The sequence below is a fragment of the Sphaeramia orbicularis genome, chromosome 16 (assembly GCF_902148855.1).
Source record: "Sphaeramia orbicularis chromosome 16, fSphaOr1.1, whole genome shotgun sequence".
Lineage (NCBI taxonomy): Eukaryota > Metazoa > Chordata > Actinopteri > Kurtiformes > Apogonidae > Sphaeramia > Sphaeramia orbicularis.
Window position 1 is genome coordinate 53,937,373 of NC_043972.1, and position 27,281 is coordinate 53,964,653.

Genomic DNA, 27,281 nt, shown 5'->3' on the forward strand with positions numbered 1-27,281 from the left:
GTTATTTTTGACATGTCTACATGGATAATACATTGAGTAAATAGTTCTGTTTAGTGTGTCTTATTAAATGGAAGTTGTTTGTGGTGTGTTCTGAGGAGAGAACCTGAGCCCAACATTTGGAAGAACCCACATTAACAGCTTAATTCTATGAAGTATGCATTTGTGACCATTTGGGTGACCTTTGACCTATAATTTGACCTTGACACTACACCTTTTGTAGTGCAAAGCACTCTTAAGACATGACATGTCTCACAAAAAACATTTAAGGGCCCAGCATGAGCAGATTGTTACATTGTACTTTATCAAAGTGAAGAAGGTTTGAAAGCTGCCAAAAAAACAAAAAAACAAAAAAACAAAAAAACAAAAAAAAACAAAAAAAAAAAACAAAACATGTTTTCAGGGTTTAAAAAGTAATTTTCGGGGTCGGGGGGGGGGCGGGGGGGGTTGGATGAAAATTTCCAAAAAAAAAAATGACAGAGGAGTGCTTAGAACATCTTGTAGCATCAGAAAATCAGGTCTAAAGTTGAATCTGAAAATTTTCCTGAAATAAGCCCCCCCCTACTGGTAAACTGACTGTACATCAAATGAAAAACCTCGTCTCAGTTCTTTATTTTTCAGCTCCTCAACTGTCGGTGCTGCATGGTTACTCATTAATCCATCTCAATGAATCATCTGGAAGGATGTTTCACTTCCTTTAAAATCACATGGTGGACCAAGGAGGTGGAGCTACAGGAAGTCTGCCTCACCGTCTCTGACATCACCGGAGGGAGGGGTGAGGAGTGGAGGAGAAGACCTGAGGAGTGAGTGGAGGAGAAGACCTGAGGAGTGAGTGGAGGAGAAGACATGAGGAGTGGAGGAGAAGACATGAGGAGTGGAGAAGACCTGAGGAGCTACAATTTAAGAACTGATATCTGTAGATCATCTGGACTCAGCTGATCTTCACATAGTCCTGATCACAGTGGCTGTTACAGAGATCACTTCCATCTGAAGAAAGAAGAAAATACAAACGGAGATCAGAAATAAATGTTTACTGAGACTTTTCTTAATTTATTCAAACGACAGAGGAATCAATAAAAATAATCAGACTTCTAATCATGGAGGTGTTCACCAAACTAAACTAAAATAAAAAGATGAACAAGATTAACTACTTAATTTAGAAAACAGAAAAATGACAAACCTGAATCATTAAGTAGTGCTAGTGCATTCCTTTCCATCTGATTCTCCCCCAGTCGTTCATGCCATGGACGATCCTTCTCAGGTAATCACTATGGAAACCACATGCAATATTGTCATCAAAGTCTGGTTGAAAAAAAAAAAAAAAAAAAAAAAATCAATAACGCTGCATAAAAGAACTGTGATTGTTGATGTGACCTCTGTTTTATATAAATCAATAGCAACTTTTTCACTCAACTTGGAAGCAGTATATGAGACCAGTACTAATGTCTTTCAAAATTTCTCATCAATGTGTTAGTTGCTCTACATATAGTGGTTGTGTCAGGACAAAAGAAAAAACTAAGCTTAACCTTTATGAAAAAAATATTTTGACCTACCGGATTCTTTTTGCAGCATGTGCAGAATCAGCTTGCTCTGACTTATTAGCCACAGGGTCCAACAGATATACTGCATTTATGGCAGGACATACATACTAAAAAAAGATTTTCATGTCAAAACATAACATATACACGTAACACAAGAGGATGTCAGATCATCATTGAAGTAACAATCACGTACCAGTAACTTCCAATGTACTCCGCCAACATTTACAAAAGCAAGTATCGCTTCATAGTTGCTGAAGTCTGTCTGTAATGTAAATAAAAATTAAATAACTGTCAGTACAATTCTCTCTTTAATAATGAGACGTCAGATTCAATATTAGATGTATTAATCATTATATTAACCAAAATCCCTAAATACTCTAATAGAACTGAAAACTTTGAAAAATGAAAGTCATTTTTTGTAATAAGATTAGCCTTTTTGAGGTCTGACAGGATCAAAGAATGAAAACTCCCATTACCCTGTGCAAGCTGTGCTGTCTTACTCCTTGTCCTTCTCCAAAGAGTATCACACCAGCTGTGTAATGGTTCAGCAAAAAAATTCTCTTTCCAAGGTTGAATTCTTGGGCATAGAGATGGAAGAGACCCTCCATAACCTAATATGGAAAAAGAAAGAAGAAATACAGCTTTCAAACCTTGGAATACTTATTGCAGTAGTCAGTATAACAACCTTATGTGCGATATCTGAAATGTTGGCAGAGTTGAAACCACCAAATACCTCGCCTGTCAACCAGCGATGAGGTCTCAGTGATCAGAGTTCACTGTGATGTATGAGGAAGGATGAACCAGACTGGTTGGCAGATGGTATGACTGCCACGACCACTTCTATGTTCTTCTTTTTCCACAGTGACTTTAGCTTGAAAGAAAGTGCAATTTATTAGCTTTTCATATGATCCCATTAATCTAAAGAAAAGTCATGACAAGTGAAATAAGTCAATATAATCATTAATGTTCAAATTTTTTAAAGTACATTATCACCTATCAAACTATTAAACAGGCTGCATCAAGATAAAACCATTGGAAAAACTCAGTCAATGACTGATGTAATTTTGATCCAATATGCATTCAAAATTTGAGAATACTCCTATCCGTAGAGTACCTGCTCTTCTTCATCCGTCTTCATTTCACTCTTTTGCATTTTTTGAGACACTGTGGCTTCTGAAGTTGGTGTTCCGATTATTTCCAGACAGGCTCTTTCCATTTCTTTTGCAGATGGGTCATCATGGTTCACAAGGTGAACTTCAAGCTGTGGAGTTTTGAGCTTTTGTTGATCATGTAGCTCCTTTATGGTGGACACTATTGTGTCTGAACACAGTTCAAATGGGAACTGGAAAATGCCAGAGCTTATTGCTGGTATAGCAACTGACTGAATTTTGAGTTCATCCACTTTTTGGAGAATGCTCTCTATGGCATTTTTTAAAGTGTCCTTTGCTTTGGAGAGCACAGTTGAAGATGGATTTTTTTTTTTAAATCGTGGGCCGACTGCATGAATGACATATTTGCAGGGTAAGTTACGCTTGTAACCACTGCCTGCCCAGGTTTCAGTTTGCCACACTTGGCAATATGCTGGTCGCTCTCTTTAGCGATCACTTGTCCTCCAGCTTGAACTAAAGCCTGTGCCAGCCCCCCAGCATGATTCAGGCTCTTATTTGCAGCGTTGACAACTGCATCCACATGAAATTTTGTCAAGTCTGCCTTCCACACACATACTGTGAGTGCTTCGGAGACTTTAATGGACAATCTCTTGTCTTGTTGGGGGACCAGCATTGGTGGTGGTACTGATGGTGGGGATTCTCCAGCACAGTGTCAGTCAAAGTAGTTATCATCACACTGTAAAGGACACATGTTACTTATCAGGTTAGGTTTATCTATGGATTTATAAAACTATGCAGATAAGATTACATCCCATTATGTCGTACTAAGAAAACACACCTTTGCTGGCACATGTCCAGGTGAGGGCTGCTGGTCGTCGGCATCACTGAACTTTGTAGACTGTTGGGGAGACTTAAGTTATGATCAACATGAGACTGAATTGCATGAAATGCATACATCCTCCAATGTAATATATGTGCATTACTTACAGAAATAACATTTGATTATCAAAAGCAGAGGAGTTCTACGCCTTGTTATTTTAAGTTGTTAACTCTTTAAGTGCCAGACAGTTAAGGGGATAATAAGCCTCAAAAGTGCCACAGAATTTGGCCGTTTTTCAGTATTTCGCGTCGTTTTCATAATATTTGAAGAATCCTGCAGGAAACCGCTCGGTAACATCCGACCGATTGCTGATTAGATCCAAAACGCACCGGACGCAGCCGATTCATTATTGATCGTAATTTGAATAATTCATAATAATAATAATAATAATAATAATAATCTTTATTTATATAGCACTTTTCATACATTAAAAACTGTAGCACAAAGTGCTTTACATATCAGTTTAAAAATCAGTACCGCCCCCCACCCACACCCACCCACTCACCTGCACACACATATACATGCAAACCCATATATACATGCAAACCCACAAGCTCACACATACTTAAGAAGACTGACTGAGCACGGGTAGACCAGAACAAAAATGTACATGTAAAAGTAAAACATCAATTTAGGAGGCGCTGTCTCAGGGAGCCATCCGCACCAGGAGGCAGCCGCCGACCCCGGCGACCAGGCACCAGCAACACAGCCCCGCATCCCAACTCGTGAGAGAGGGCCAACTGGGACCCTCACCCACCAGAAAGGAGCGGACCCCAGTGAGAGAAGGCGCCACAGCCCCCGGAGTCCACAGCCGCCCCCCGGCATGGAGGACTCCCTCTGATGAAACACCGGAGAATAAGAAACATTAAAAAGATATAAAAATATTATTCGGTCGCGTGACCTCAAATTCCCGTCTGCTTGGTCTCAAAAGGGGGACACAGAAAGAACGTCATCGAAATGTGTGAAAGAAATGGGGTGGATGGTTTGTTTGTACACAAATGTGGCGTGTTCTCCAAAGCCGATCTGATCGGCCCGTGGCACTTTACAGGTTGTTTTCGTAAAGCCGATTTAATCGGCCCATGGCACTGAAAGTGTTAAACAAAAGGTGGAGACTGTGTTGATGAAATATGGTGTCATCGAGTTGTGTTGTTTCTGACCTTTTTGTGTACCTCAGTCTGGCTCGATGTTTTCTTGGAAACCTGTAAATCAGAATGGCACAGAATACTCATTTATATTTCATTTAACCAAATAGTATGATACTCTTATCTTACAGCCGATGGTGCTCACTAACATCTTGTTGTTACCTTTGGCTTTTTAGGTTTCTGGAATGCGAAAGGCTTCTTCATGGGTGTCACATAAACACCTTTCCTCCCCCGCTTCTTCTGCTTCCACCTTTCAACCTCGACCTTGTGGGTCTTGTCAGAACAAAACGGAGTGTATTGTTATTACTTAAGCAAGTAATGAATTTCTATTTTCAATTTTAGATTGTGGATACATGACAAGACTAGTAACTTCTGTGAAGCACTGACTGAGTGCAAATTGTTGATGTCTGTTTCTTATAAACATTTTTTTTTACTTTATTGTGCAGTTGTTTTGGTTAAGCATGATGATTCATTGTGGTCTGTAATAGGAATTATTATAAAATATCAAAAAAGTATAATGTTCTGTGCTTTCACATAGTGACAATGACAGTGTATTATTGGTTAAGAATATGGATTAAAGTACTATAGAAAGTAATGTATGAAATGTATTTAAAAATATGACACTTCAGTACTTACATTCTCCAACAACCAGTTTATATCCTCTGAATCCAACATTTAGTAATTCCGATAAACAAATATCATGAAATACACCAACTACTTTAACTGTTTTTCCCCAGTTTATGCATTGATGATCATCAAAAAATCAAGCACATTATTTGATCACAACATTATCTCTAGAATAAATACCTTGGTCTTGATGGAGTCCTGGTACTCTCTCTGAAGAGCTTTGTGCATCACCTTGTAGGTGTGCACAAAGTCGTCCAGTCTGGTGAGCCTCTTGTACTGGAAACATATCTTTTTAGGGTCCCACTGGCTCTTTTCCATTATGCCCTGGGTCTTGTTGTCTTCTGTGTAGTTCTGTTTAAGACATGTTGAATTTAATATTTGTCACAACGGGAAAAAAAGAGAGGACTCAAATGCACGGTACTGAAGGGGAAAAAACACAAGTTTATTAAACAAAAATAAAAACTAAACAACGGAAAGCACTGAACCAAGAACAGAGTCCATAAAGGAAGACAAAAATAACACAAAACCTGGGTCAGAGTCCATAGATGAAAATGGATAATGTCCGGGTTATGGGAAAGAGTGAAGAGGAAAAATGGACCAGCGCTGCATGGCTGCAAACCAAAGCCTTAAATAGGCTAGAGGTAATTGGCTGCAGCCACGCAGCGCCAGCAGGTGAGTCTGATGAGGATGATTAGGAGACGGAGGAACTGAGGGTCACACCGGCACAGACCATGACCAAAAGGGAGGAGCAAAGAGTCACACAGGCACAGATCCTGACAATACTGACTGGAGTGAAGTTCTCATGAACAATAATATAGAAAAGGGTTGTGAATCCCTTGGACTGATAGTAAATAAAATAATGGCACAATTTACAAAGAGGGGAAGACGAAGGAAAAACAATAGAAATGTGCTACCATGGATAGACAATGAGTGTAGAAAAAAGATGAAAGAGAGATATATTACTTAAGAAAGGTCTAAAATCTGGTCTAACCACTGACAGGCAGAAATTTACCTCAGCTAGAAACAAAGTAACAAGTCTAATTCGTAAGGCCAAAGCAAATTTTTACATCATTATAAATGATGCAAGAGGAAATAGCAAAGTGATTTGGAAAAATATCAATAAATTAACTGGTAAACAACCCAAAAATGTGACTAATAACTTTGAAATCAAAATAAATGACACCCTAGTGCAAAATCCTCTTATTATAGCAACTGAAATGAATAAATACTTTGTCGATTCTGTTAGTGAGATAACCCAACAATTTACTCAACCTGACTGTGCACATTATCCTGTCAATCCTTGTCAGGCCGTTTTTAGGATAAAGGAAATTTCAGAAGGGGAAGTGGCCAGCATTATTAACTCCCTCAACCACTCAAAGGCTAAGGATGTTTATGGTCTCAGTACTCATTTTTTAAAACTGCACAAAGATGCACTAATTTTACCCATAACTCATTTAGTAAATTTATGTTTTAAACAAAGTGTTGTGCCGTCAGCATGGAAGCTGGCTGTAGCCACACCTGTCTATAAGTCTGGTGATAGAACTGAAATGGCTAATTTTCGGCCTATCAGTATTCTCCCTACTATCTCCAAGATTGCAGAAAAATGGGTGGCAAAGCAGCTGAATGCACACTTAAATACTGGACACACACCTCTACATCCAATGCAATTCGGATTTCGTAATAATCACTCCACAGAGTTTGCAAACTGTATTTTTATTGAAAAAGTCAAAAGTCTTCTTGATAAACATCCCTGTGTAGGAGCTGTCTTTCTAGACCTCAAGAAGGCTTTTGACACCATCAATCACCACATTCTTTTATCTAAACTGACCCGTTTTAATCTTTCACCAGAAGCACTACGTTGGTTTCAGTCTTACCTGTGTGACAGAAAACAGTGCGTGTCCCTCTCTGGCTCCAATTCATCTTACCTCAGTTGTCCAACAGGGGTCCCCCAAGGCAGTATTTTGGGGCCTATTTTATTTAGTATTTTTATAAATGATCTTCCTGAAGTCTGTCTAAATGCTAACACTCAAATGTACGCAGATGATGCAGTTATTTTTACACATGCCAAAAATCCACAGGAAGCCTCCCGAATTTTGACAGCTACCATGATCCATGTGCAGAACTGGGTCAAGGAATCCTGTTTACAGCTTAATACAAAGAAAACAGTCTGCATGATGTTCACCAAAAAGACTACTGAACTGAAACAGTCGAACATCTTTCTTGATGGGGTGGAACTGGATTTGGTCAGTGAGTTCAAGTACCTCGGATTAACCTTAGACCCAACATTAACATTTAAACAACACATAAAGCGACTGAAGATAGTAAATTTTAATGTACAAAATTTTAAACAAGTCAGACCCTTCTTGACCCTACATGCTGCTAAGATGTTTTTACACTCCATGATTTTCTCTCATATTGAATACTGCATAACTTCCTGGTCACTTGCTGCTGGCACATCACTCAAACCTTTAGAATCACTTTTTAAAAAAGCCATAAAAATATTTGATAAAAAACCACTTAATTTTCACCATTGCATTGTTTTAGATAAATATACATTTCTTAATTTTAATAATTTTGTGAATTTTAAAAATGCTTGCTTGATATTTAAAGTCTTGCATGGACTTGCCCCTCCTCCCTTGACAGATTTTATCAAATCCCGCTCTGTCAGTGGGATGGTCACCAGGGCCACAGCCCGAGGAGACTGTGAGGTGCCACGCAGATCCACTACTTTCGGACAAACTGCACTTTCAGTCACTGGGACTAAATATTGGAACAGTTTACCGCTCAACATAAGAGACTCACAATCATATGCCTCCTTCAAATCACAACTTAAACATTGGATGAAGGAAAACCAAGCCTGTGACCATCAGTAGATCATCCTCACTGTGTTGTCCTGTGTGTTTTTATGATGTTTTGCATTTCTTTGTACTGTTTTTTTTAATAATGTCTTTTACAATATTTTGCTTTTTTGTCAGTTGTCTTTCTTGTCACCTGCCTAGGGACTACAGATGGAAATTAGCACTGCTGCTACAATCTGGCATATTTACAGCTGCAATTGTTGTAGATGTTCATTAATATGCACTGTCCCTATTAAATTAATTAATTAATTAATTAATAAACATTGATCTTAAATTTGTTGAATTATTTTGCCTACAAAGATAGAGACAATATTTCTTTTATTACTGTTAATGGTTAGCTGTTAAAGTAACACCATGTAACTTTTGACCCAAAAATGTGATGAATTTCAGTTATTTGTGGGTGATTATTGTGTCAATATGAAGCACTTGAGCCAACATAATGCTCTGAGTGGACTGCCCTCTTGAAATATCCGCTATGTAAGTGTGAGGTGCACTGGACGCTGACATGCTGCCTTCACGTGCTATGGGAAAAGATAACACTTACCACTTGCAAATTGGGAATTACGACTGCATACTGTTCATAAAAAATAACCATGGTGGACACGCACTTAATTTGGACCTGCTGCATGGGTCAAACTGTTTTAGACTTTCATTCATCAACTACAAGAGGAAGAGGATGCATCAAAACACAGGCGGTAAGATTGTGCTGTAAATATAGTTTCTAAATATGGTTAGTTTACATAGTTACTTAGTTGATAATTCTGTATCATTTATGTAGTCATCCTGCAAACTGCACAATCTTTAAAACAACCAGCTAGTGGGTGAAGAGGGGTCGCTCATGTGCAATTTTTAAGTCGACATTGGAATTGAATATTATTTTCATACCACTGGAAGGCAGCATGAACTTGGTCATGTTGCAGTAAACACGTAGTAAGGAGGAAGGGAAGCAAAGTAAAGCAACAAGATGAGAACTATGCCTGAGAAGGCAGGGCCGGACTGAGACTCATTTTCAGCCCTGGAGTTTCATACCTCAGACCGGCCCACTTTAGATCACGACCGATTATTATTAAAATCATGCAATTCTAACCTTACATGTTAGGTCTACACACTGTTCTGCAAATCCTTCTAATTCAGTGTATTTTCTAAAATATTTCCAATTCAGCGCAAGTAAAGGTTGCTTCACAATGTGGATTTATTTCAACAGTGAGTGCACATTGACATCTCCAACATTATTATTCCTCACAACACAACAATAACAAAATCTATATATTTTTTTCTTATAAGTGTTAACATTTTTCAAACCTTTAAAATGTTTGAAATGAAATTAAAGTATAAAAATATTAAAAATTTAAAAAATAAATAAATAAATTAAGCTTGCTGCACTTTCTAATAACTATTATTTTTGTATCCTCTGCAACAAAAGATTTCCATCACAACTTACTTGCGGTTTGTTCCATCGATGCTATTGAAAACTTTTGGTACAGTGATATTAGGGGTTTGATGAGGATGATAAGAAAAAAATATGTGTATCCTGTGACTGAGGGTGAGCAAAGCAATCAAAGCTAACAACAGACTCCTCTTCATCTGTGTCATTTGTGCCTAGTGGTTCAGGGCTGTGCTGCTGAGCTGCTCCTCTGTCATCAGCAGACTCTGCTCTCCCTTTCACTCTTCCTCCAGTTTCTCTAGACTCGCCTGCATCTGGATCACAATAAAAAATAATGTCTACAGACATTTTGACTTACTGAACCAGTTCAGATCTTTACACTGGCTAAATATGCAGGCTTATTTAATATGACTTTATACTATTGCCTTTCAGTTGTGGGCTTTGTGTATTTACTGTCTCACTTTTAATAATAAAAATTAAAATAGGTCAGGACTATGGTTTGGGTCTAGAAAGTGGTTTTACGGGAACTGATGCTTGTTCACACAGTCTGTTCCAACAGCTCACCTTTTCCTTCCATACTGACAGGAACAATCCCCTCATCACTACTGGCTCCTGGCTCTGCTTCTGACACTAAAGCACAGTTTAAAAATGCTCATAATTCTCAGCACAAATCTTCTATTTTCAAAGCCTTGGTGTCAGTTTCATTCATGTAGTGCTGAATCCTGGAGCATCTCAGAGCACCTTTCATACTGAACAGGCCTACACCATACTCTTCATTGGAGCCTATTTCTTCTAATCCTCTTCCCTCTCTGAGCAGTCCTACCTGCCCACTCTGGACTTGTGGGCTCATGGCAGGTGCTGGATCTGGTTTCTGAATCTGAGAAGCTACAAGACAAAGTTTCCCACTTTCGTGGCGTCGCATCATACTAACGTTATTTAAATGACATAACGTTATGTTCCACGTCACAATGCCACACAATTCACTGACTCGATAATTAACTAACTTGAAAGGTGGTTTACCCGGTTCATCGTCCTTATTAGTTGTTTCCAACCGGGAAGTCGTTTTTGTGAAAAAGTTGCAGATTTTGTCACATTTGGCTGCGTTTGCTTCCAGAGCTTTCCTCTTTTTAATTCTTGTCTTCTCCACACCACCCTTGCTCTTTCTATTATCCATGTTTCAAACAGCAAACACAGCTGACCATCGACATAGCCTACAGAGCACAGATCGTAAAAGCTCCACAGCTACAGTATAGAGCTACTAACCGTATGCAAGGAGATGTTACGCCAGGTCACGGTGTGTCCGCAAAAAAAAAAAACAGGAAGAAAACAAACAGTTTACTAGTAGAGGGGGTGGGGCCCAGGAACAGCAGCTGCAGATTACGTGGTCAACTCAGTGCTATGACTGAACACCGGCCCCCAAAAAATAAATAAATAAAATATTAAATACATATTTAAAGTGAACTGCGGCCCAAATATTATACCGGCCCACCGGGAATTGTCCCGGTCCTCCCGATTAGCCAGTCCGGGCCTGTGAGAAGGTAACAAAGAGAAAGCTGGTCGAGCTAATGTGAATTGCAGGACTGCCTGCCTCTCTCTCTGCTTGTTAGGGGAGCGTTCTGTGGCCTCTAGGAGTGCTAATAGGGGAAAGTTACACAGTATAACTTTAAGGGATAATGTCAAATGAACAGGTTGCTAGAGAGAAATGAACCCCAACAGGATGAATAGAACCCAGATGTGCAGCTTTTTACATAAAAATAAAAAGTAAAATAAATAATGTGAGACAAGTTTTGTTAAAATGTGATCTTGCCTCTGAAAAAAACTGCGCGCAGCCTTTGACCAAGCCTAAATCTGCACCCATAGCAATAGTTGATCGGCGGTGAGTCTTTGGAAAATGTCATTTATAATTGACATGAAACATGAAATTGCCACCAATTGTGAAATGTGGAATGGGACTTATGTTGTTGAAAGTAAAGCTTTACTTGTGATGTTGCACCATGTGACAAAACTATGAACACATTTTTTATAATTGGAATTGGTAATTACCATACAATGCGTTCTGCTTACATTGCCTGAATTGGAGGACAGGAAATTGTCCTTTCAGCCATTACTCATGATTAACGGTTATTTTCTGAAGCATGGATCTATCCATTAGCTTTAGCCTGGCCAATCAGAGCAGCATCCCTAGCAATGGTCTAAAAAATACAGCAATGGCCTGGTATACAAAAGTAACAGACCTTAGAATGCAGTGACTGACCAGAATACTGAGTGAATATGAAGTATTTGATTGGATAAATCACTGATTTAATCCATTTTAATCTTGCCATAGTGCACTGCCTGTCTTTACAGAGTAAAACAGTTTTTTTGATATGAAGCACCTTGAGTTTACACCTGCATATGAAAGGTACTATCTACAAAAAGTTTTAATACAACATATAACAGAGCCATGTAATTACATACATTTACCCTTGCATTTACCTGGGTCAAGTTCTGGGCAGCTCTGTGGTATTTTTTGGAGAGCATCTCATAAACAGGACCTGTCCCATGCCGTCCAAGATCTCCTGCAATAAAAGGACATGACTTTTTTAATAGAAAAACAATCTTAAAATTTATACATACTAATGGGGGGGCACCTGACTTACAGAGTGAAAGTCCAGACCACAGAACTGACTGAGGCAGAAAGCACAACGTGCTCTAAAAATCCTAATAACAAAAAGAGAAGTACAACATACTCTTTTCAAACTAAAAGCCTGAGGTAGATTACTAAAGGTTCAAGATTCAAGATACTTAACAAAGTTGGTCTTCACAAGATCACAGAAACAACGCACTGACAAGAGACAAAGGGAGCAGGGAGAATATATCAGGGAGGCAGGGATCAAAAACAGGTGTGGACAATAGCGAGGGGAACACCAGGTGCAAACAATGAAGGGAGAGGGAAGACAGAGACAAGACTGAGAGAGTGCAGACTAAACAGGAAGGAGACTACTATCACCAAAATAAAACAGGAAGAGACAAAAACCCAAAACTAAATCAGTATAAACGACGACGCATGACAGTACCCCCCCCACCAGGTCCGACTCCCGACAGACCAGGAGAGGCAGGTGGTCCAGAATGAAAGTCCCTGATAAGCTGTTTGTCCAGGATATCCCTTGATGGTAACCACATTCTTTCTTCTGGACCATACCCCTCCCAATCCACCAGATACTGGCGACCTCTGCCCCTCCTTCAAACTGCCAGAAGTCTCTTGACAGTGTAGACTGGACCCCCATCAATAATCCAGGGTGGAGGAGGCGTGACTGGAGGAACCAGCGGACTCTGGACGACTGGCTTTAGACAGCTTACATGGAAAGTTGGATGTACACGAAGCGACCTGGGCAGACGGAGACGCACAGATACAGGATTAATCACCTTAGAAGCTGGGAACGGACCAACAAACCTGGGAGCGAGCTTCCTGGACTCCACATTAAGTGGAAGATCCTGCCCAGGTGGAGAGCCAAACCTGCTGCCCCGGTCTGTACCCTGGTGCTGCGCGCCGCCAGCGATCAGCCACCATTTTCATACGGGAGGCATTGCGGATGAGAATCTTGCGAGCTGCAGCCCACACCTGGTGGCATCTCCTCACCAGGCTATGCGCAGATGGCACCACCACCTCCTTCTCTGAACTAGAAAACAAAGGAGGTTGGAAACCATAGGCACAATAAAAAGGGGACAGACCGGTAGCAGCGGTAGGCAGGGAATTATGGGCGTACTCCACCCAGGCCAGGTGGTAACTCCAGGATGCTGGATTCTGCGACACCAGGCAACGTAGGCAGGTCTCGAGCTCTTGATTGAGGCGCTCCGTCTGCCCATTCGACTGTGGATGGTATCCTGATGTCAGACTGGCTGTGGCACCTACGAGAGAACAAAACTCCTTCCAAAATCTCGAGGAAAACTGGGGGCCCCGATCTGAAACAATATCTTTGGGTATTCCGTGGAGTCTGACTACTTTGGTAAGAAGAAGCTTTGCCGTTTCCTTGGCTGAAGGCAGTTTAGGTAAGGCAACAAAATGAACCATCTTGGTGAATCTGTCTACGATAGTTAGTACTGTAGTATTGCCCCTAGAGGGAGGGAGACCTGTGACAAAATCAAGAGATATGTCTGACCATGGTCGACTGGGAACTGGCAGAGGCTGAAGCAACCCTTGTGGTGGCCTGGAGGAGGTTTTATTATGGGCGCAGATGGTGCAGGCAGCCACATAATTCTTGACGTCTTGGTCAAGGGATGGCCACCAGAATTTCTGGCGAACCACAAATGAAGTTCTGCGAACACCAGGATGACAGGTCAGCAGTGAGGTGTGAGCCCAATGAATGACCTGCGACCTCAGTGAGGAAGGAACAAACAATCGGTTAGGTGGACAATTGCTAGGTGCTGGACTCACACTGGCCTCCCGCTTGACCTGATCTTCTATAGGCCAGCTGACCGCTCTGACCACATGGGAAGATGGAAGGATGGGTTCAGGGTCTTTGGCCATTGGCACTGGTTCATACAAGCAAGAGAGAGCATCCGGCTTACCGTTCTTGGACCCTGGTCTGTAAGACAAGGAAAAATTAAAGCAGTTGAAAAACCGCTGTACCTGTCTGTAACTTAGACGTTTAGTCTTACGAATGTACTCCAAGTTCTTGTGATCAGTCCATACAATAAATGGTAACCGGGCCCCCTCTAACCAGTGCCGCCACTCCTCCAGGGCCACCTTAACAGCTAACAGTTCCTTGTTTCCTATATCATAATTTTTCTCAGCTGACGATAGCTTTCGTGAGAGGAATGCACAAGGATGAAGCCTGTTATCATGGGGGGAACGTTGTGATAAAACCCCTCCAATTCCCTCATTGGAGGAGTCAACCTCTACCACAAACTGCAGATCAGGTTTAGGAATGGTGAGTATGGGGGCTGAGGTGAAGGCTAGTTTAAGGCATTTAAATGACTTGTTGGCTTGTTGTGTCCAGACAAAAGAGGAATTTACTGAGGTTAATGCATGTAGAGGAGCTGCTATAGAACTAAAGTTTCTAGTGAATTTTTGGTAAAAATTAGCAAACCCCAAGAACTGTTGCACCTTCTTACGGGAATCTGGGACTGGCCAATTTCTCACTGCCTTCACCTTGGCGGGATCCATTTCCACCTTTCCTGGGGAGATAACAAAACCTAGAAATGTTACAGAGGTGGCATGAAACTCACACTTTTCTGCTTTTGCATACAGTTGGTTCTCAAGCAACCGTTCTAACACCTGGGTGACATGCTGCTTGTGTGACTAAGTCCTTAGAAAAAAAATCAAGATGTCATCAAGATACACATACACAAAGCGGTTCAAAAAGTCCTGTAACACATCATTAACCATGCTTTGAAACACAGCTGGAGCATTCGCTAATCCGAACGGCATGACCAGATACTCAAAATGTCCAGAAGGAGTGTTAAAGCTGGTTTTCCACTCATCCCCCTCGCGTATGCGGACCAAGTGATAAGCATTCCTCAGATCTAATTTAGTAAAGTATTGGGCTCCCTGTAGTTGGTCGAATGCTGACGCCATTAAAGGTAGGGTATGGCGATTCTTTACTGTGATTTCATTTAATGGGCTGTAGTCTATGCATGGACGGAGAGAACCTCCTTCTTAGCTACAAAGAAGAAACCCCCTCCTGCTGGCAAGGAGGAAGGACGAATTATCCCAGACTTAAGTGACTGGTCAATATATTCCTCCATAGCTTTAGTTTTAGACTGTGACAATGAGTACATGCGTCCCTTAGGAATGGGAGCTCCGGGCAGCAGATCAATAGGGCAATCATAGTCCCGGTGGGGAGGAAGAGAGGATGCCCGAGTTTTGCTAAACACCTTCCTCAGGTGGTGATAGTGGGCAGGTACATTAGATAAGTCTAAAACCTCTGTTTTCCCCTGTACCGGCGTGATTGTAGGTTGCTTGGAAAAGGATGCTGAGGCTACATTATGCGTACTCTTGACACAATTAACATTACAGTCTTTTCCCCAAGCCTCGATCCTGCCTGAAACCCACTCTATGGAGGGACAGTGTTTTTTTAGCCAGGGAAATCCAAGCACAATGGGGTGAGCTAGAGATTTTACAATTTGAAACTCTACCTGTTCACTGTGGTCATCAATGTCCATCTGTAGAGGTTCTGTGTGATGAGTTACCCAAAATAGCTCCACCCCAGTAATTCCCTGAGCCATGACCTGTGAAGGAAGCTCACACATCTTTAAGCCCAAACTCTTAACTAGAGCTTCGTCCACAAGGTTTTCATCAGCCCCTGAATCTATGAAAGCCCCCAGCTCTATCCTGCGATTATGTACAGTAAAAGTTACTGGAGTCAAAGTGGGTCTGGAGGAGCTAGGAAGGGGGTGTTTGCTTGTGAGTTTGTGAATCTCTGGAGAGGAGTGAGGTTTTCTTACCCAACAGGCTGCCCTCAGATGCCCCAGCTGGCCACAGTAAAAACACCTCCCCTCCTGACGATGGCGCTGCCTTTCTGTTGGGGAGATGTGAGTACGACCCAACTGCATGGGTTCCTCCTCTCCAGCAGGGGGCGCCAAGGAAACGTAGGGTCTTGGCACAGATGAGGATGGGTATGGAAGAGCTGTCTGGAACGAGCGCCTGCTATCCTCGCAGCGTCGTTCCTGGTCTCTCTCCCGATTGCGGATGTCCAGGCGGGTTGCCATAGGAATCAGAGTGTCCAGGTCTGGAGGCTTCTCCAGCGGCGCCAGTTGATCTTTTAGGATTCCCGACAGCCCCCGGCGGAATGCGTCCTTCAAGGCCGCTTCGTTCCAATCAGTGTTGTCTGCAGCTGAGCGGAAACGGATGGAATATTCACCCACGCTGAGGTCCCCCTGCTGTAGGTTCTCTAGCTTCCGGACCGCTTCACGAGTTGGGGCTACGTGGTCAAACACCCGCCAAAGAGCAGTGAAGAAAGCCTCTGCAGACTGGCAGGCAGCGGATCCCCAGTCCCACTCACTTGTAGCCCACTCCGTTGCCTGTTCGGTGAGGTGGGATATGATGAAGGCCAGCTTGGAATACTCAGATTCATAAATCTCGGGGAACAGTTTAAAGTGAAGGTCACATTGAAAAATAAATGTTCTGCAGTCACCTGATTGTCCTGAGAACTTGTCGGGAGGGGCGAGCTGTGGTGAGGAACGGGGAGAAACGCTGACGGTGGGTTCAGCTGGCGGAGGCATAGTCGAGGCGACAGGAACCATACTGACAGGCTGGGTAGCAACGGCGTTCCCACTTTCCAGGTGAGTTAAAATTCTATGCATGGTTTGGTTCATTTTCAGAACATGATTTGACCTTTCTTCTTGGTCTCCTCACTGCTGCTCTCTGAGCTGCTGCACAGCTTGGCTCAGAGCAGCGAGGTGTGCTTCTGTTTCATAGAGCCGACATCCTTGCGCTCCAACAGCAGCTAATATGGCTTCAGTCTCGGCTGGGTCCATTTGTGGTCAGTGCATACTGTTACGACACGACACTTGGCGTGGACCCAAATGCGACGAGACACAATGATGAGTGGTCAAAAAAGGATTTATTAAACAAAAGTTCAAAGTGCAAAAATGGATAAACAAAAAGTGAAAGCACAACGTGCTCTAAAAATTCTAATAACAAAAGAGAAGTACAACGTACTCTTTACAAAATAAAAGCCTGAGGTAGATTACTAAGGGTTCAACATTCAAGATTCAAGATACTTAACAAAGTTGGTCTTCACAAGATCACAGAAACGATGCACTGACAAGAGACAAAGGGAGCAGGGAGAATATATAAGGGAGGCAGGGATCAAAAACAGGTGTGGACAATAACGAGGGGAACACCAGGTGCAAACAATGAAGGAAGAGGGAAGACAGAGACAAGACTGACAGAGTGCAGACTAAACAGGAAGGAGACTACTGTCACCAAAATAAAACAGGAAGAGACAAAAACCCAAATCCAAATCAGCATAAATGACGACGCATGACAAGTTGAAGTGCTGGACAAATGGTGTTGGGCTCGATTCAGCCTATGAGAGACATGATAATATTCATGTCACATGTGTCATTTGTTCATGTATTGCAGTATCTGGAGACAATACCTGTGATTCTAAAAACCATCATGTTTCTGTGCTCCATGCAACTGTGTATATGTTGACTGCATGACTTGCCAAGGTCAGTACATCAAAATTTCAGCCAAACCCAAACAACAAATAGTACACACGTGGCCAAAACTCCACACTGAAAACAGGTATGTTTGAAATTACCACAAAGTCTTCCTCTGTTATGTTCCTTTCATCGATGACTGGCTGCACAGTTGAGGTGAGGAGTGCTTGGAGGTTCTGAGTAGGTTTTTCAACATTTTCAGCACTCGCTGGGCTGGAGAAGACAACTGTAGCACTCAGTACAACTTCATCGAGTTCTTTCAGTGTCGTAGCCTGAGTCATCAGCCCAACGACATGCATGCCGAGGTGGTAGTGTTTGGGAAAGATGTTTAAAAATTAATATTAATATTGCCAACATTGCACCATATTGATTATAATTAAAAATGAAACATTAAGTAGAAGGCACCACTAACTGCTTTTTGCAGAGGTGTTTGGCGTTTTTCATAACATGACTCAGGCACCGATGGAGGACTGGAAGATCAGCTGAGTTGGTCTTCCCTTGTCCTGTCACGATATAATAGTACTGTGTCATCAGCTCTGTTAGACTCAGGCCACACATGTTTTGTGCAATGGATTGCATCAAAACTGCGGAGCCATCGCAGATGTACATCACAGGCCTTTTTCGAATTTTGGTCTCATGATGTTTTATACAGTCTGTGATGAAGGAGCCTAAAAAGTATGAAATTGAGGCAGCTGTATGCTCACTAGTGACAAATGTAGCAACAGGCAGTGGGGAGCAGCCTTTTAGGGGATGTCTTACCACCAGTTCATAAATGTAAAATGGAGAACTCTCCCCTTTAGCCTTCTTCACCACACTGCCTGTTGCATCCAAATATTACAATGTCGGTTCTGGATCGTTGGTGGAACAGATGGATAGAGTTCTTGGACCAGAGCATGACTCCTTTGGGTTGAAGAATTACTTTTTTAATCAACTGGGTCTGTGGATCTTCTTCTTGTTCAGACATCATCTGCATGCTTATCATTTCATTCCTGTGCAGTCTTATTTTTTTCCTTTCTGAATATCCTATGGTTTTTAGGACCCCTGGGGTTGGCACCTCATCCCTACATCCAGACTTTAAAACATCCTCCTCCAACTTCATAAAACTCTCAAAGTGAATGCTCCTTGGAAGCTTGGAGCTCAGCTTCTCTGCCATCTCCTTTCTGTCATCAGCTCAAATTGGTCTTCTCTTGAGGACATCAGTTCTGTGCCTCACCATTTCACCCTTGAAAATAACCTCAGCCTTGAGTGAGCTTTCATCCGCCACTTTAATGTGTACCTGAACCCCACACTCCCTAAAAAGGCATGCTCCAGAGCATGTGAACAAAGGGCAATTTTTCTTAGACCCAATTGTTTTGACAGTGTGTCCCTTAAATGCAAAAGAGCAGAATGGGTGCACATCTTATGCCTTTTGCTATTACATTAGTCCAGTGCAATGTTTTTAACTGTCTTTTTTGTTGTTTTCAACGGAGTTTGGTCCAATCACTGCGTGAAATGAAAAAAAAAACAGGGCTCATCGGACAACTTGTGTGTGAAAAAGGGGTGACTTTCAGAAGTTTTGGTTGATGTAGTTGAGGCAGTGCTGGTATTCTGCAAACAAGAAAAAAAAAATTAACAGATTTTTTCATAAAGCAATCTAAATACAATAAAAGCATTTGAAGCAAAACAGAAGTAAATTTTGTGATTGTCCAGTCCATGATTAAACTGCACACTTCAAACTACATATTAAAAACATAACAGAAGATCCAATTTTCTAATACACAGTATACACAGTATATACAGTATGAATCTTGAAGCCCAGTTCAAGAAATCTTACAGCAGCCTCTTGGCTAAACAGCTGGATGCAGCTCGTTCTGCCCTAAATAAGCTCCTGACCAGAAAAGCGGAGACGCAAATTTTTTTTGCTAAACATAGACTATTCGAATCAGGAAATAAACCAGGCCGATTACTAGCTCGCCTTGCATGTGGTAAAACTGAGCCTAATGTAATTCCATCCCTCATAGACAGAAATGGAGTGAGGCGCCTCACTGTATCTGATATAAATGAAATAATGAAAATGTTTTATAAAGACCTCTATAGTTCCGAATGCCCAGCCTCATCCGAGAACAGTGCAAAATTTCTTAATAAAATAAAACTACCGTCTCTTTCAGATGTACAGAAAGCAGATTTATGCAAGCCAATTAATAAGGAAGAAGTCTTACAAGCCATACGCACTCTCAAGGGAGGTAAGGCCCCAGGACTGGATGGTTTTGGCCCTGAATTTTACAAAACTTTCAGTCTGCAATTAGTCGGCCCCCTTACAGATATGTATTTAGACTCCTTTAATAGAGGCTTTCTCCCCCCTACATTAAACACTGCCAATATATCAGTTATTCTGAAGAGGGATAAACCCCCTGACGTGTGGTTCCTACAGACCAATCAGTCTAATATCTGTGGACAGCAAACTTTTGTCAAAACTCTTTGCCAGGCGATTAGAGAAGTTACTTCCCACACTTATAAATTCAGATCAAACAGGCTTTATTTACGGACGCTATTCATCCAGTAATGTGAGAAGGCTCTTGAATGTCATACAATTTACCTCACAATACAAACAGAAGGCACTGGTTGTCTCTTTAGATGCAGAAAAGGCCTTCGATAGGGTTGAATGGGGCTATCTGTTTGATGTTCTGGGGAGATTTGGTTTGGGGGGGGACTTCCTTAAATGGATCCAAACTATATATCATTCACCTACAGCTGTCGTCATAACTAACGGACGACACTCTGAGCCCTTCCCAATAGCAAGGGGTGTACGCCAGGGATGCCCTCTCAGTCCGCTTCTCTTTGCCTTAGCATTGGAACCATTAGCTGAAACCATCCGATTACGTCCAGATGTAAAGGGAATAACAATAGGATGTAAAGAACACAAAATTGCCTTGTACGCAGATGATATTCTTGTGTTTTTATCCTCCCCTCAGCTGTCAATTTCTGCAATTATGGATATTTTTTATAACTTTAGTAATATATCGGGCTATAAAAGAAATTTTAATAAATCTGAAGCTATGCCACTGGGAATCCTAAATACTACGGATGTTCAGGAAGGTTTTCCTTTTAAATGGGCGAGATCTGGCTTTACTTATTTGGGGATAAAAGTGTCCTCAGACCTAAAGGATTTGCGAAAACTAAATTTTGCCCCAATTTGCACTTCAGTTAAAAGAGACCTAGAACGATGGCAGAACTTCCCCCTTTCCCTATTTGGTAGAATCAGTCTAATTAAGATGAATGTGCTCTCTTGACTTCTATATCCTTTGCAAATGCTCCCTTTATATCTATCAAAGAAGATTAACCTAGACTTAGAGAAGGCATTTACCAAATTCATTTGGCAAGGCAGAAAACCTAGGCAGAGGCTTAAGATACTACAATTACCTGCAGACATGGGTGGTCTTTCTATGCCTAATATGTTATTCTACAACTGGGCCTGTCACGCACACCACTTTTGGCTCTGGTTGCGTTCATATATTAACAGAGAGACCTGTATTGACTCCTGGGCCTGCCACCCTCATTCCCCCTGGAGTTTAATCACATGTGAGGCAAAAAAGATAAATCCAGCGATAAAACGCAATCCTATCATTTACAATAGTATCAGGATATGGCAGGATATATCTAAATATCTGGGAAGGAGACATGTAAAGTCTTTACTGTCTCCCATAATCCAAAACCCTGACTTTCCTGCAGGTGTTAGCTCATCCATGTTCTTCTCTTGGAGGGACATGGGAACTCATGTACTCGGTGATCTATTTAAAGATAATACCTTATTGTCCTTCCAGGAGTTAAAGGAGACATTCAATGTTCCCAAACACCATTTTTTTTGGGTATTTACAGATTAGACACTTTGTATCTTCACAGACCACCTCTTTCTTGACCAATATCACTTACAGTGAGGTTGAGAGTTTTCTGTTAAAGTGCAAAAACAGAAAACATTTTATATCAACATTTTACTCTCTCCTTGGTTCTTCTGTTAGATACCACTTACCAGACATCTCTCACAGATGGGAAAAAGACTTGAATAATGAATATGTTGAGGATGATTGGCAGGCAGCTATACGTCTGATCAGGTCTATATCTACCTGTAACCGATTGAGAGAAACTCAGTATAAAATACTTCATAGGCTGCATATTACCCCCTCTACTTTAAACAAAATCAATCACTCCATTTCTCCTCTGTGTACTAAGTGCAACTCAGAAAGGGGGACATATTATCATTATTTTTGGGAATGTAAACTTATTTCTAGATTTTGGATACTTATTTCAAAGGTGATCAGTGCAATATTGAAGATAAAAATTAAGAAAGACCCTGGGGTTTTCCTCCTAGGCCTTCCCTTTAGAGACCTGCATCTCTCCGCATTACACTATAGGCTCCTTGAAAAATTCCTTTTAGTTGCCCGGAAGTGCATTCTGCAAAACTGGATCAAAATTCTTCCACCTAATGTTACACTCTGGTACAGGGAGATATTTAATATCCTCTCCCATGAAAGGTTACAAGCTGCTATAAAGGGCAAGGATGAACTATTCTTAAAAATCTGGTCACCCTTCTTAGATTATATACCTGCAGATCTGAAAAATTTATTAATGATGGGTAGACAGTTTTCTGAATGGAAGAAGGCTTAGCCTTGAAACCCTCAAATCCTGTACGACACGAAGTATAATAATATAGTAATGATGACTGGTGTATTATAATGATGATGTCTGTTTTTTTTTTTTTTTCTCTTCCTTTTGATTTTACTTTTCTCTTTCGTTTTTGTCTGTATAAGGCTGTAACTGGCATGTGCTGTCTGAGAGGTTGGGGTGGAGGGTCTTGTTTCTATGTTTCATATGTCTAAAATCAATAAAATGTGTTTAAAAAAAAAAAATTTGACAGTATTCTGTCCTTTACTTACACTGTTTTCTATTATATGGATTCACTGGATGTGAATATCAAAGATATTGTAAACCTTGTTTTTCTTCTGGATAAATATCATATTCACTGTTGTAAGTGAACAAACCCCAACCCCTTGTTTATTTGGTTAATGTGTGATTTTGTCAAATACTAGAGATCACTACAATATATGGAAAATATGAACAAAAAAGCAAGAAAATTGTTTTCTTGTACATGTAAGTCCTTGCTGTTTTAACGCCTCTTGCCTTGGTCCTTCTTATTATTCTGTGTTTGTTATTGTTCATTTTCAAAAGTTTGCCGTTTTATCATTCCACCATGGCTCCTAATGTATTTCTGTTTTATACATCAAAACTTTTCCCAGTCTTGTTCAGTAAATTGCGTTGTGCCAGGGATAAAAAGTTAGCAGGCCATTTTCTGAACAGTGACAACGATTTGTCATGAAAATGTTATTTGGTAACACTTGCTCTATTTGTTGCTCTATTTTCTATTTGTTCTGTCTTTATCCCTCAGGAGTATCTGGGCTCATGAGTGGCCTGGTGTGTGGTGGCAACATGTAGCATGGGGAGATGTGGAATGGCTCTGCAATGTTAGAATGAGAAAGATAACGTTCCTAGATCTCTGCAGGAACCTTCTACCACATCTAAGGACAGCTGCACTCCAATTAAGAACCCTCTATCCATCAAACAGCATGTGGTGATATGCGTCTGGAGACTGGCCACAAATGTGGAGTACTGGATCATCTCCCATTTATTTGGTGTGGGAATTTCCACAGTGGAAGTGCCCTCACTACATACACCTAGCTTCTGGATGCGTGAGAAAAGCCTGTTCTTAAGGGGAAGTTTTAACCCAAAATGAAAAAAAAAAGCAGTATTAGGTCTACCCCATGCGTCCTGGGTGCCTGGAGTGCTTTTTGTAATTATAGCGTTTTGGAATATGAACGTTGTAATCGTTATGCAGGCAGGGCCCACCATAATTTCACAGATAAAGCTAAAATATGCCATTACAGGAGCTACCGTTAATTTTGTAAATATTGTCCACTGTTAAACATTTACTTACCACTGGCAGGCAGACTTTCCACAGGGCTAACAACCTGCATGCCTTCTGAGTCTGACGGTGAGGTAGACACGGGTGTGCTAGATGCCGATTCAATGACAACAGGCTGTGATGACGGCTTCATCCCAATTGCACGGTCTATGATATCATACCATGGGTATTTCTCCCTTTCGTCTGTCGAGCTAACAGATCTATTCAGTGCATCGCGGACTCTGAGGTATGGAAGCCTTAAGTTTTTCACTTAATCGTACCACTTCTAGCTTCAAGAACGTTCCTCTACTTCTTTTATTTTATGGTGGGTTCAACAATGGTCAAGTGGGGTGCTTTCAAGCCGTCTACAGTCTCATGTTGATTAACTCCTTTCCTGACACAAGCACACAGAGAACCCAAACGCAGCACCTCAGGATCAAGTCTTTTATCTGATTTATTAACAAGCAAATAAGATTCAGACAAGGGGCAGACGATGGGATGTTCAGGGCAGGCGGGGGTCGAGAACTGGGGAATCCAAACGAATCAAGTGGGGACAGACAAAGCGGAGGTGGTCGGAAGGAGGTTCGGTATCCAGGGCTGAGACGAACAGGCTTGGTCATACTAAGGTGGGTTGGTACCGAGGGCTGAGGACAGGCAGACGTAGTCAAATGAGCGGGGTTCAGGGATTCCAGACAGGCGGGTCAGGTTGAGGTAAACAGGTTCAGGAACGGAGATTCAAACGGGTACGCTGGATAGTAACACAAGGTTGACAATCTGGCGACATACACATGGAGAGGGAGAGGTTAAATAGGCCCAGGCCTAATGACGGCAGCTGGGAACAACAGGTGAGCAGAGTTGAGTAATTAGAGGAAAGGTCAGAGAGATGAGGAGATGTGACTGAGAGAGAGAGAGAAAGAGAGAGAGCAGAGCAGGTAGAGATGTGACATTTCCGTTGTCGGAATGGTGATTAGGTCACTTCTGGACTGATCACATTCAACACGGCAGCGTACCGTATTCAAGTACAGGCAGTCCAGACCCAGAACTACCTTCTCAACTGGACTCGGGCACAATACTCGAGCACGGAATGGTTGCCTTCACATGGACAAAATTAATCAGACTTTGGGGTCCTCACCGTACTCGAGTCTGTACCCGAGTACGCTGTGTGAAAACGCGCTAAGTGTCACAAATTCGTGAGTCTCTCCATGATTACACACCTGAATCTCTTCCCTCATGGTGAACAATTCCGAAGTGTACTCTGCCATAAACAATCCATTTGTTCACAAACAGAGTGGGTAGGTCACTCGGGCATTTTTGGAAATTTGTCAGGACATGCATTGTGGGAAGTGGAGCTGCAATGGCAACAAATATGGAAATGGCTTCATTATCTCTTGCTACTGCAGCTGCGCGGAGCTCCGCTTCCCACAATGCACATTGCGACAAATTTCCTTTCAGACAATGTCTTATTATTTCTTCGTCTGTGGTTCCAGTAACTGTTGCCGTGGACTTGGTCAACAACCTGGTGTACTGACGGCAACAGGACTTGTGATATCAAACTCCCATGGCCATGCAGTCCTTATCTTTAATATGCAAAAGAATCCCAGTGTCTTCCTTCATCTCGGCAGCTTTCAGCAACAGACCTTTAATGAATGGAGATAATTACAAGACTGTATTTGTGTGTATATACAGTATACACACACACACACACACACACACACACACACACACACACACATTTTAGCTAATTTTCAACTCCTCTCCCTAGTTGGGCTTTAAAACTAATACAACATACAAAATTACAATCCTATAAAAATGCAATATAAAAGTAGCCTATATGAAAAGAAGTAGGCTACAACCTAGCCTAGAGAATAAAATGCAAAATCATCACAACTCTAAACAAAATAGTATAAACTTACACACTTACTTACTTTACAGTGTTTGTATGTGAGAGTGAGACAGATTTCTTTACACACCTGCTGATATCGTCTGTGCCAGTGAATGATGATCCTTTGTGCGTTTACCAGACACGGTGATGTATTTATCTACTTTCTTACATATGATGCACAAGGCAAGCAGAACAGGACCAGAGGAAACAATAGGTAGACCCATCCTGAACCATAGTTTCTTTCTCTGAGTTTCACTTGTTGATCCTGCAGTGCTGCCGGCATCACCTGTTAGCACAGACTTGTCTCCCTGTGATTCATTAACATCCGAATGCTCTCTTTTATGTTTCTCTGCGGAATCCAAGCACTTTTTATCAATGAATCATCTGTAGCTTGTTGCATGAAACCCAGCATCTTCTGGAACATTGTCACAGTTACTACTGATACAGTGTTTGTAAGTTTCAGCTACGGTCTTGCTCCCACCACTCATACAAAGCCATTGTTCAACACAGTTTCTAAAAGTTTCCCATCGTTTTGTGGAAAAATCCTTTATTTGTTCTGTTTTTTTTTTTGTTTTTTTTTTTTTTTACAGATATCAGATGCATATAGTATATTTTTGATTGCTTTTTAAAACTTTTCATCGTGTTTTCCTCATACGAACTGCTGGAAGCTCACATCCTGGTCGCAGCCATCTTGGATGTTTTGCTCTGTCTTATTGAACCAGCAGGTTACATCCAACTCAAACCACAGCACGCATGACAACAATATCATTGCGCAAGTAAAGTAAGTAGTACCAACTTCAAACACTGATTTTATAAAATCTGCAGGATTACAGATAGGTAACTTTTGACATCTAGCTCAGGACCAATATATTGTAATGTAATGCGATTTTTAACCAGGGTGGTGAACTTCAAGTCACCGGTCAGAGCCGTACAATAATCACTCAGAGAGGAGTAATACAAGAATACAATAATCTTTATTACCAATAAAACCATACATTTAATAAAAGGAGGATTAAAGGGTGAGCTGTGGCCAGGGGGGTTCTGTACTGTCTCGCTCTGAAAAAGGCTACCACCATTACCCACTTCCACACATCACTGCAACCTTAAGGCGCACTGCAACCACAGCATGCTAACACCCTCTACCAGAAGCACTGCATTTACACATCTGCTTTATTCCACACCCCCTATTCCGGCAGAGGCGATGGCGAGGAGCAACAGCAGACCCGGCACTCACTAACCCAAGTCTAGCTATTCTACAGGAGGCATCCAGCCTCCCCTCCTAGCGCTAGAACTGCTAACCCCTTATTTTGGCTGTCTTCGTTGCCGGTGACCCTAAACAGCCACAAACGACTCCCGTCTCTTTCCACACAGTGCCAAGAAACAAGCTCTGCCACATGCTGCTAACCAACTGCCTTTTAAATTCCACAAACCCAGAGTCTCTTTTTCCAGTAATCATAGACACCTGTTTACAATCCCACACCTGTTGTCAGTCCACTCAGCAGCAGCCCATGCCCACCTTTCGTTACATCACAATATCTTCGTAACTGAATAAAAAGATTGTAGTACCCCATATGTCGGAATGGGATGAAACCATTTGGCTTTCACTTTTAGGCCTAACACTTTCTCAGTCAATAGTTAAGCACAGAGACTGTTCCGGGCCCAGTCCCCCTCATGGGGCCCTCTCTGGACCATGTAAAATTATGATCCCTGGAGGTAGAATGGGAGCCCCTGTGCAAGGAGGTGCATGGATCAGAAAGGGCCCCTGTGAGCAGGCACAGTGC

At 41.6% G+C, this 27,281-nt stretch overlaps 2 long non-coding RNA genes across 2 annotated transcripts; both read right to left on the bottom strand.

The window, feature by feature from the left end:
* Positions 1-1,202: 1,202 nt before the first annotated feature.
* On the bottom strand, positions 1,203-2,131 carry LOC115434981 (uncharacterized). Its single transcript, XR_003937622.1, has 4 exons — positions 2,015-2,131; positions 1,732-1,800; positions 1,551-1,645; positions 1,203-1,265 (listed from the first exon to the last, which is right to left on the bottom strand). It is a non-coding gene; the product is annotated as an uncharacterized LOC115434981 (long non-coding RNA).
* A 165-nt stretch (positions 2,132-2,296) lies between these two features.
* LOC115434980 (uncharacterized) lies at positions 2,297-4,946 on the bottom strand. The gene is made up of 4 exons (XR_003937621.1): positions 4,832-4,946; positions 4,685-4,726; positions 2,653-2,799; positions 2,297-2,409 (listed from the first exon to the last, which is right to left on the bottom strand). It is a non-coding gene; the product is annotated as an uncharacterized LOC115434980 (long non-coding RNA).
* Between the last annotated feature and the right edge of the window lie 22,335 nt (positions 4,947-27,281).